Raw genomic sequence first — 10113 nt, 5'->3', positions numbered from 1 at the left:
AAGTAACCTATTGTCCCCATAGCCGGATGGCAACCCATACCAGGATGTCTATGGTCAACTGGCCTCTCAAAAGGGAAGACAAATGAGGAGCAGAGTGACCTGGGACTTTCCAGAGTGCTGAGCCAAGGCCCACCAGAACAAACCGTTGTGTCCTTGCCTTAAACCCAGTGCCTGACAATGCTTGATTTATCAATCAGATTCCTGTAACCATGCATCTGCTTCTGTAAGCTCGCTTCCCGCCACCCCAACCCTGCCCTATATAATCTGCTCCCCAACCTAGCCCGGAGCGCTCAGCCCACAAAGGCTGATGCGTCCGCAGGCGCCTGTGTAACCAATAAACCTCTTGCAATTTGCATCCAGTGGAGGCGTGCTGTTTGATTCTTGGGTGCGGCTCCAGGGTCTTTCATTTGGAGATCCCACCGAGATCTCTTGAAGTCCCACCCAAGACTCTAGCCGGTCCCCACCAGAAGGTAAGCTGGCCAGTATCCGTGTCTCTGTCATCCATGTCTCTGTCTCTCTGTTTGTCTGTTTTTCTGTTCCGTACAACAATGTTGTTGCTCCGTATTTTTGGGCAGGCTGAGAAGGAGTTGACGAACTCAGACTTCTCCCCTGCTGCAACCGAGGGACGCCTCGGGGGTTTTAGTTTACTTCAGGGGACGCCTTGGGGTTTCCAAAGAGGGCCATTATCTTGGGCCACCTGTCGGTCAGAGAGGATCTCACGTTCCTCCTGACCATAACCCGTAGTCTCGATTTCTGAACCGAACCCGCACAGCAATTTCTATTTTTGTCTCTTGTGTCCAGTCTGTCCTGTCAACGTCCTAAGTGTCTATATGATCTTTGTATCAGTTATGAAGGTAATTCTGTTTAGGGAAAAATGTCTGATCCGTTTGAATCTGAGGAATGCCTGACTATATGAATGTTTATGTGGCTCCACTGCCTTTGGCTACGGAGTCTGAGTGGGCTGTACCCTGAGTCTCGCGGAGCATCATACAGCATAACGGTCATCTACTCCATGGAGTAGATGGTCCAGGGTTTATATGGATAGACCTTAGCTAAGATGCTCCTAAGTTCCCACAAGGGACGCGAGCAGGACAGCACCTGAAAGGTCCCCCTCCCCTTGTCTGCAACATCATACATATCGGAAGGAAATATAAATGATAGGTATTAAGAACTAAAACCAGATTCAGTGAGTCAGCTAGTAAATTTCCTCCTGACATATTGGATAATAATTATGTAAATAAGCCTTCTTTTAGTAAACCCAGGTTGCTGGGCCATCCCTAGCAAAGGGGACTCTGGCTTTATTTCTCTCTGTTTCTCCTAATAGATGTGGGAGCTTCTCCCTCACTCACTTCCTATGTTGATGGCTATAACTGAAGCCAACTGGGGTTGGTCTGACTCGGGACAGAGACTATAGGGAATATTCCCAAGCAGCTGCCGAAACTCTTTGTTTCGGGGAGGTTTCCCTGTGTTCTCTGTCCTGACTTGGACTGCCTAACCCCTCCCCCCTGGCTAATGAAAAAGCATGGCATCTGCTCCTCTGTTGGGGCTTAGGAACTCCAAAACTGGGAATCCTTTCTCTGCCTCCTGGCAGCACTTTGTTTCTTCTGTTTCCCTCTTCTCCTATTTCTGCACCAATGTGTGTGCAGCCTGCATGACTGGCCTCTAGATTATGCACCACAGCTCCTTCTCTCTTCACTGTCAAGGAGCAAGAAGAGCACCCCCTGGACCTAACACCCCCCCACTCCAGATCTTCCCAACCATGTCTCAGGTAAACATTCAAAGTGGAGTGGGTCCAGGTGGAATGTAAATCAATGTTGGAACTAAGTTAAATTTGTTGGTTTAATTAAAATAAGACCTGTCTTTTAAGTTATCAGCAGTAAATGTGAAACTTCGAAGTTTACTGAAGGTCAAATAAGCTCATGTTATTTATTAAAATTTGTTGGCAAAGAAATAACTAAACTGATGATTAATTGTCTGTCTCAAAGTTCTAATGGGTAATTGCTGAAGTAGCTTTCAAAGTCTTTGGTAACCTGAAAGTTTTAAAGTGTTGCTTGGATGACAAATGGAATTGAATTATGAACATCTAGGTCTTAACCAAACAGGATAAAATGCTAAGTCGTTAATTACTAGTTGTAGGTTTGTGCTTTTGAATTCTTACTGCAAAGAAACTAAGAATATTTAAATCTGCTGGTAAACTTGTTTTCCACTTAACTGATTCATAAATTTGCCACCTGAAGAATTCTGTTGTAACAGTTCACAATTAGTTAATAACTAAAGGTGTTTCTAAGAATACAAAGTTCTGCTTAGTATAACTAAGACTAATGGAAATAAGGAAAACTCTGTATGTAAAAAAAATAGAAAATATGTAAGAAAAATTTAAAGAATAAAAATACATTTTGTTAAAGGTAATTTTATCCTAAATGAGATAATGTTTAAAAGAAAATGGCTTGGGACAAAACCTGAATGCAAAGGAAAGTTATAGATAGTCAGGACAGACTAAGATAGACTAAATAAATGGGTTTTAAAGGTACATTACATTAGTATAAGACTGAAATTCTCTGTTCAAAGGATAAAGTTTTCTTAGATTAATTGATCTCCTGTTATGAGAATGTAAGTGATTTTCTCTTTGCCTGCCCAGAAAAACCAGTTTCTATGCTTTGTTTTATCAGGTATTTAACATCCCTATTATATTTAGGCATGTGCTTCAAAACTTTCTAAGATCTTAGCAAATGTTGACAAGATTTAAATTGTAAATCTCTTTGACTCAGGTTTTTCCTTGGTATGTGAAATTGCTCGTGAAATACTACTGAACCGATGATAAACCTTGGATTACATTTGGGAAAACACTATAACTATTCTAGAGATTCTATGCACTTCCTAAAGTTTTAATGTTTTGAGAGATAATCGCTTAATACTGTAATTATGGAAATGTTATGAATCACAAAAATAACCTGATTTCCTTGCAGCTAAATTGTAAACTCCTGTGTCTCTTTAGCTTTAACCATATCCATTCTGAGTTTTTATAATTGTTTTAATTCTCTTGTAAAATGAGTTTTATTTTCAAGGAGATTCCTATAAAGGACTTTCAGGACAAATACAGATATTTGATATACTTGAAAATCCTAAAACTGAAATGGGTAAAAATTTCCAAAACTGACTAAAGCCGCATTCACCAGATTTGGTAACACGGGACTAAATGAACTAAAAAATTATAATGTTATATCTCTTAATGTTTTGTCTTACTTTAAACATTGCTGGTTCTTTCTAATGTTTGCTCTTCCAGACTAGGGATACTTCCTCCTAGTTATCTGTAACTTATAGAGATGTAAAAGTGCTCATTTATAAAAGAGCTTAAAGCATTCAAGCTTTTCTCTCTATCTGAACCCTCTGAAACCAAAAGGTCTCAGTAAGTAAGCATTCTTCCATGGCAATCAGTCATTTGCATAAGTCCAATAAGAATCTGTTCTCCTTATAACAGGAAAGAATTGGAAACACGGGTTATTTTACCAAGGCTTTGACTGGAATGTCATATTTGAAAAGACTCGGATATGACCAGACAGTTTAAAGAAACTAAGGTTGACTATATAAAACCTGGAGCCATAAAGCCCCTTGGGACTGTTGGCCTGATACCTTATCTTGCTTACAGAGTTCCCAGAAGCCTCACCAGGTAAGTAAAGAATGTCACTCCTTGGTAGGTGCGGTCTCAGAAGAGGAATTCGCCCACTGAGGAATTCGCTCAAATCCACAGGTATTGCAGGCATGCCTGATGGCCAATACAGGGCTTGGCTTCTGGCCCGGAGAGGCTACTAAAGTTCAACCTAGAGATTCCTTATTAAAAGTTCCAGCAAAGCAGATGCTAAAAGATCTATTGATCACACTCATTGTTCTTGCTGAGCTTATGTAAATAATAGGCCAAGTTTGTTAAAACTGAACTTGTTTCACAAGTGAATTAGTCCTGATTTGGCTATCTCTGTAAATGAGGGTTATTTTAGAGAGAAAAATTCTGTTTTAATAACACACCTTTATGGATGTTAAATTCTAGATTTGATTGTCTTTAAATGTTTGTTTACCTAAGCTAAACAATTTGAGGTAAACTTCAGAGAAGTTGTACAATAGCTTCTTAAGTCAATCTTGTTATTTTGTGGGGATATTAGCAGACCCCATGACACATGATTAAACAACAGGAATAATGAAATTGCCTAAAAGCCAGCATACCACACTCTTCTCCCACTTGACAATGATCCTCTGTAATCAGGATATTGTTAAGGTTGGACCACTCAAAGGTCTTCTTATTGGTTTCATCCCTTAGTCATATTTATCTAGAGGCCACCTCCGTTGAGGTGCAATTGCAAACAGATGCTTTAGCAAAACCTAAAACAGCCCTCATAAAAGAGCCTCAAAGCTCACTATGGGACAGTCCCTAACTGTAATAATGTCACATCAGGTCCAGATTTGTCTTAGTAGCCAAAGGCCACCAATGGATTATGGAGGCCGACTTATTAAATACTGGGCTACACTAACAGAGATGCCAGAAATAAAACTTAAAATTTGTCAAACTTTAAACCTAGTTACCTGTATGCCTGAACCTGACCACTGTACTTCTTTCTCTATACAGCAAAAATGTTCAGAGATTATTAATCTAGCTTATTCTATATGGCCAGGTTTAAGATGCCCCTGTTAAAATTACGAATGACAGTTGGTTTTCTGATGAAATAGTTTTCATAGAAAAAAGAAGAAAAGTTAGGTGTGCCATAATGCTCACTAGCACTTTGCAATTGCCAAAGCCTAAGAATTAACATTTATACTGACTCCAAATATGCCTTCCTGGTACCACATGCCCATGGAGCTATTTGGAAGGAAAGGGGATTTTCCTGGAATCATGGGCACATTACTAAAACCATTACAACTCCTGCTAATCTCCCCAACTTGAAACAAAGATGAACACGATCTGTTTTTAAATGGTATGATCACTTAGCATCCATTTTTGTTCCATCTGTGGGACTAGGGGATGTCATGTGGCATGTAAAAGTCCTTAATAAATATACTACAAAGGCACTCAATGATTCACTAAATAGCATCTCCCAGCTTAATACCGAAGTGTCACAGATACGCAAGGCAGTCCTACAAAATAGGATGGCCTTAGATGTCCTGACAGCAGTCCAGGGTAGCACATGTGCAATTATCAAGACAGAATGTTGTGTGTACATCCCAGACTATCACAAAAATGTCACAGGACTAATAAAAGATATAAATACCCAAATTAAGGCCTACAAGATCCTTCTCTCTCTCTCAGTAAATGGTTAAGTTCCTGGTTTGGAGGAGGGCTATGGCCGAATCTCCTTTTCGGGCTTCTCATTCTTATCGCTTTTTTAACCTTAATATGTTGCTTTGTTCCATGTTTCTCTACTTGGTGCCAAGACTCCATTGCTACAATGACTACACCACGACAGACGATCCCTGTCGCGCGCAAGGACACCTCTTTACTGTCAGCGCTGGATTCAACTGCCTCCACCTTTCGAAAGTCCCTTATACATTCCTACCCTGATCAATATTGACCCCAGTAGGTAGGGACAGCTCTACACCCCTATTCAGCACGAAGAAGTTATAGAAGATGAGACCTTCCACCTTCACCCGCTCCCCTCCATATATGTAGCATTCCTCAGGCACCCCTGACTGCCATAAAATGATAAATAGTTGACTTGCTGAGATCACTATCCTGCAAGACAGGAGCCTCCCTTGGTTTGCAAATGTCCTTGAGATTACAACAAAGAAGTTACCTTATCAATAACCCAATTTTCAATTGGCCCTTGTATCTTAAATAAACTCGTACAGTTTATAAAAGGTTGCCTGTCAGTAATCCAGACAATGGTGCTGACGCAGCAATATCAACTAATTAAACAAACCGGCTCTCAAACTGACTTGCTTCATAAACAAAGTGAATGGATATAAGATTCTATCCATGATAAAAAAGGGGGGGAATGAAAGACCCCTCTCCCCTTGCTGAAGGCTTGATCAAGTAACCTATTGTCCCCATAGCCGGATGGCAACCCATACCAGGATGTCTATGGTCAACTGGCCTCTCAAAAGGGAAGACAAATGAGGAGCAGAGTGACCTGGGACTTTCCAGAGTGCTGAGCCAAGGCCCACCAGAACAAACCGTTGTGTCCTTGCCTTAAACCCAGTGCCTGACAATGCTTGATTTATCAATCAGATTCCTGTAACCATGCATCTGCTTCTGTAAGCTCGCTTCCCGCCACCCCAACCCTGCCCTATATAATCTGCTCCCCAACCTAGCCCGGAGCGCTCAGCCCACAAAGGCTGATGCGTCCGCAGGCGCCTGTGTAACCAATAAACCTCTTGCAATTTGCATCCAGTGGAGGCGTGCTGTTTGATTCTTGGGTGCGGCTCCAGGGTCTTTCAAAGTCAAACTCTGTCTCTTCACAGATGATATAATTCTTTATAAGGAAAACCCAAAAGACTCCACCCCCAAACTACTAGAACTCATACAGCAATTCAGTCATGGGGTAGGATACAAAGTTAATGTACAGAAGTCAGTGGCTTTCTTATACTCTAACAATGAAAATACAGAAAGGGAAGTTAGAGAAAGGGAAGTTAGAGAATCAATTCCATTTACTATAGCACCAAGAACCATAAGATAACTGGGAATAAACCTAATCAAAGAGGTAAAGGATCTGTACTCAAGGAACTACAGAAGACTCATGAAAGAAATTGAGGAAGATACAAAAAGATGGAAGACCATTCCATGCTCTTGGATTGGAAGAATAAACATTGTTAAAATGTCTATACCGCCTAGAGCAATCTATGCTTTTAATGTCATTCTGATCAAAATTCCACCTGTATTCTTCAAAGAGCTGGAGCAAATAATCCAAAAATTTGTATGGAATCAGAAGAGACCCCGAATTGCTAAGGAAATGTTGAAAAACAAAAATGAAACTGGTGGCATCACATTACCTGATTTCAAGCTTTATTACAAAGCTGTGATCACCAAGACAGCATGGTACTGGCATAAAAACAGACACATGGACCAGTGGAACAGAGTAGAGAGCCCAGATATGGACCTTCAACTCTATGGGCAAATAATCTTTGACAAAACAGGAAAAAATATACAGTGGAAAAGAGACAGTCTTTTCAAATAATGGTTCTGGGAAAGTTGGACAGCTATATGTAGAAGAATGAAACACGACCATTCTCTTACACCATGGAGAAAGATAAACCATAAGACTCTTAATCTCAGAAAACAAACTGAGGTTTGCTGGGGGCTGGGAGGGAGGAATAGGGTTGCTGGGATATGGACACTGAGGAGGGTATGTGCTATGGTGAGTGCTGTGAAATGTGTAAGTCTGATGATTCACAGACATGTACCCCTGAGGCAAATAATACATTATATGTTAATAAAAAAATGGAGGCTCTAACTTCTAGGATAAATGAGAAAGAAGAGAGAATTAGTGATAGAGAAGACCAAATGATGAAGAATAAAGAAGCTGAGAAAAAGAGAGATAACTATAGGATCACTAGGGGAGAATTTGAGAGATAAGTGATACCATAAAGTAAAAAACACTATTAGAATAATTGGGATCTCAAAGAAGAAAGAAAGAGAGGGACAGGAAAGTATCCTGGAACAAATTATAGCAGAGAACTTCCCAAATCTGGGGAAAGTAACAGGGATCCATGTCCAGGTAGTACACAGAACCCCCCTGAAAATAAAATAAGCCAATACCCTGACATATAATAGTGAAACTGGACTATCTCAAAGACACACAGAAAATCCTGAAAGCAGCTCAGGACAAGAGGTCTATGGGTAGAAACACTAGATGGGCAGCAGACCTATCCACAGAGACCTGGCAGGCCAGAAGAGACTGGCATGATTTATTCAGGATGCTAAATGAGAAAAATATGCAGCCATGCATACTCTGTCCAGCTGGGGTGTCATTTAAAATAGATGGAGTGACAAAAATGTTTCCAGGACAAATAAAAACTAAAAGAAGTTGTGATCACCAAATCAGACCTACAAGACATATGAAAAGGGATTCTCTAAGCAAAGAGAGAGTCCAAAAGTAACATAGACCAGAAAGTAACAGAGACAATATACAGGAATAATCACTTTACAGGTAATACAATGACACTAAATTAAGTGGGATAAATGCACCAATCAAAAGACACAGGGTATCAGATTGAATAAAAAAGCAAGACACATCAATATGCTGTCTGCAAGAGATGCATTTAAATCCAAAGACACCTCCAGATTGAAAGTGAGGGGGGTGGAAAGCCATTTATCATGCTAAAGGCCATCAAAAGAAAGCTGGAGTGGCAATTCTTATATCAGACAAATTTTATTTTAAGCCAAAAACTGTAATAAGATATGAGGCAGGACACCCACTATATCATAATTAAAGAGTCTATCCAACAAGAAGATCGAACATTGTAAATATGTATACCATTAACATGGGGCCAGTCAATTGTATAAGCTAATTAATAACAAAATTAAAGAGACATATTGAAACTAATATGTAATAATGAGGGAATTTAACACCCTACTCACTGCAATAGACAGATAATCTAAGCAGAAGATCAACAAAGAAACAAGGGTTTTGCATGAAATACTGGACCAGATAGACTTCACAGATATATTCAGAATATTACACCCTAATGCAACAGAATACACATTCTTCTCCAGTTCACATGGAACATTCTCCAGAATAGACCACATAATGGTCACAAATCAAGTCTCAACTGGTACCAAAAATTGGGGTCACACCCTGCATATTTTCAGACCACAATGCTTTGAAACTGGAAGTCACAAGAGGGAATTTGGTAAGAACTCAAATACATAGAGGCTAAAGAGCATCCTACTAATAAATGAAAGGTTCAACCAGGAAATAAAGAAGAATTAAATAAAATTAATGGAAACAAATGAAAATGAAAACATAACTGTTCAAAATCTTTGCGATGAAACAAAGGCAGTCCTAAGAGAGAAGTATATAGCAATACAAGCTCTTCTCAAGAAACAAGAAAGTTCTCAAACACACAATCTAACCTTACACCTAAAAGATCTGGAGAATGAACACCAAATAAAGCCTAAACCTAGCAGAAGAAGAGAAGCAATAAAAATTGGAGCAGACTTCTTGCTAGACATATCTCCAAAGGCAAGGGAAAGAAAGGCAAAAATGAACTATTGGGGCTTCATTAAGATAAAAGCTTTTCCACAGCAAAGGAAGCAGTCAACAAAATCAAAAAACAACCTACAGAATGAAAGATGATATTTGCAAATGGTATAATGAGATAAAGGGTTAGTGTCCAAAATCTATAGAGAGCTTATCAAACCAAACACCCAAGGAACAAATAATCGAATCAAGAAATGGGCAGAGGGCCTCTGGGTGGCTCAGTGGGTTAAGCCACTGCCTTTGGCTCAGGTCATGATCTCAGGGTCCTGGGATCGAGGCCCACATCGGGCTCTCTGCTCAGCAGGGACCCTGCTTCCCTCTCTCTCTCTCTGCCTGCTTCTGTCTTCTTATGATCTCTCTCTGTCAAATAAATAAATATAATCTTTAAAAATAAAATGTCTGTTTAAAAAAAAAAAAAAGAAATGGGCAGAAGTGTCTGTTCATGTCTTCTGCCCATTTTTTGATTGGATTATTTGTTTTTTGGGTGTCGTGTTTGAGAAGTTCTTTATAGATCTTGGATATCATCCCTTTATCTGTAGTGTCATTTGTAAATATCTTCTCCCACTCCATGGGTTGAGTTCATATGATCTCACTGGTATGGAATATAAAAAACAAAACAGAGGATCATAAGGGAAAAGAAGAAAAATAAAACAAGATGAAACCTGAGGAGACTCTTAATCATAGGAGACAAACTGAGTTACTGGAGGGGAGGGGTGGTGGGGGGATGGTATAACTGGCTGAAGGACATTAAGGAGGTCATGTGATATAATGAGCACTTGGTATTATATAAGATTACTGAATCACAGACCTGTACCTGTGAAACAAATAATACGTTATATGTTATTAAACAAATATGAAGCAAAGAATCATTGGTGAAAGAAAGAAAGGAGGAAAGAGAGGGGAAAGAAGGAAGGGAGGGAGGAAGGAAAGG

This window comes from Mustela nigripes, chromosome 1 (assembly GCF_022355385.1).
Source record: "Mustela nigripes isolate SB6536 chromosome 1, MUSNIG.SB6536, whole genome shotgun sequence".
NCBI lineage: Eukaryota > Metazoa > Chordata > Mammalia > Carnivora > Mustelidae > Mustela > Mustela nigripes.
This window is presented reverse-complemented; position numbering follows the sequence as displayed.